The sequence below is a fragment of the Rousettus aegyptiacus genome, unplaced genomic scaffold, assembly GCF_014176215.1.
Source record: "Rousettus aegyptiacus isolate mRouAeg1 unplaced genomic scaffold, mRouAeg1.p scaffold_m13_p_15, whole genome shotgun sequence".
NCBI classification, from domain to species: Eukaryota; Metazoa; Chordata; class Mammalia; order Chiroptera; family Pteropodidae; genus Rousettus; species Rousettus aegyptiacus.
The window spans coordinates 19,109,118-19,111,110 of record NW_023416290.1 but is presented as its reverse complement, the minus strand read 5'-3'; the positions used below and the strand labels follow the sequence as shown (position 1 = coordinate 19,111,110).

The following is a 1,993-nucleotide window of genomic DNA, read 5'->3' as shown; positions in this document are numbered from 1 at the left end:
AATTTTTTTTAAGTTCCTATATTTATCCATAAAAATTTAAGCAGCTCATCGAGGGAAAACTAAGTTGTCCGTGACCTAGTCTAAACTTTAGAGCCAGAGACTGCATATAAATCTCGTTTTCCTTGCAGACATTTTCTCTGCATCTACAATGGTAAAAGAAAGATAGGATTTTCTCCCCCCACCACCAAGGGCATCAAGTATTTACTACTATTCGGCAGCTTGCCTTTCTCGGTTAGCAGTATATGTTTGGTGGTCCTGTATTCCTTGAAGACGAATCTCTGTTTAGCTCAGTGGTGGTCTCCTCCACTCTTCTTCCCTGGGGTCAGCTCCACTTGTCCCATCTCCAGTCCAACTTAAATTTTTATCTTGACTTAATCCTTTCATGTGCAGTTAAGAGTCCTAAGACTCCCTCACACATGCAAACACTGACTTTGTGCACACGAACAGAGAGTACCACACTTAAAATGTAGGTGACTCAGTGGAGGAGCACATTTCCCCTGAAAAAATATGGGCGGGGCAGAGACTGCGGACCCTAAATGCAACCTTTAACAAGATCGGTTCTTACTTTATCCTATCTCAGGGGTGCATGCAGCCCAGCAGTGGGTAGAAAAGTCCGTTGGCAGTACTGTCTCCTGGAGACTGTCCCTAGGTTGCCCACCTTACCGAACAGTTGTTGGCCTGCCAGGATGCGTTGTTGAAACTTCCAGGACCCTATATGACAAGAAACTGACTCGGTGGAGGTGGTGAAATCTAGACAATAATCACTGGCCGGTGAAGTCCCTGGTGTTCCTGTTCTGAGAGAGTGGTTAATATTTACCTCCACTGTCACGTTGTCTTCGTTTGGACGATAAAATGTGCGGGGCGCCGCTTTGTGGGCTTACTACCAGCTTGTGAGAGGTTCACGCTCTAAGAGCTGGAATGCAAGCGATCACCAGTGAGGCAGGGCGGGCGGGATCGAGGAGCGGCCTTCCTGGAGGAGGTGGCGCTGCGCTGGTCCCCTGGAGGACCAGCCCAGTCCCTGGGACCGCTTACCACTCTCTCTCCCCTAATCCAACCTCGGTCCGAAGCCACAGGCGGCCGGTGGCCATGGACCGCCTGGGTCTGCCCCTTTGCGGACCAGGATTTCCCGCGGGTCGTGCACTGCTGTCCCTGAACATGGGCGGCCACTACCGCTCGACGGCGACCCGCTGCCCACGCCAGACACGTCGCCCCTGGACGGCGTGGAGCCGGATCCAGCCTTCTTCACCGCGCCGCTCCCCAGGGACTGTCCAGCGGCCGGCCCCTACAGCTACCCTCAGGCCTCGGACTACATGGGGTCCCCGGAGCCACCCGCCGGCCCCCTGCACTCCGGGCTCGGCCCGGAGCCCGCAGGCCGCGCAACGCCGGGCCTGCTGGCGCCCCCCAGCGCCCTGCACATGTACTACGGCGCGATGGGCTCGCGGGCGGCGGGTGCGGCTTCCAGATGCCTCCGCAGCAGCACCCGCCCGGCCCGGGGCAGCCGTCGCCCCCTCCCGAAGGGCTGCCCTGCCGGGACGGCGCGGACCCGAGCCAGCTGTCTCCTCCCGACAGCTCGGACCCCTCCGCTCTGTCCTCTGAGTCCCGTAGCCAGTTTACCGTGTATTATGACTGTCATAATGCATGAAACTTTCCTATCTTTCTCAGCATGAACATTCCTGTAAGAATAACAGTTAACATTGTTAACATCTGAAAAAAGGCAAAGCAAAAATGTGCTCTGTTTAAACATATGTAAGGTCCATCTTTTTTTTTTCATTTTATATATATGCACATTGCTTTTACATTAAAGTTTGATTGTTTTCATAAAGTAAAAATTAATCAATCGTGGTAGAAATTACTTTTTTTCTCCCCAAAGTTATCTCAGTCCAGCTAGTTTAAAATATTTAACTAACATGTAGTGTGTACCTTTTACGTTTCACGTCGCTGTTTCTAAAGTTCTTGGTTATTGACATCCTTGAAATCTGGAAATAAAGCTCGT

At 52.2% G+C, this 1,993-nt stretch overlaps 1 pseudogene; it reads left to right on the top strand.

Moving 5' to 3' along the window:
* Positions 1–847: 847 nt before the first annotated feature.
* LOC118611948 lies at positions 848–1,642 on the top strand (annotated as a pseudogene).
* Positions 1,643–1,993: the final 351 nt, after the last annotated feature.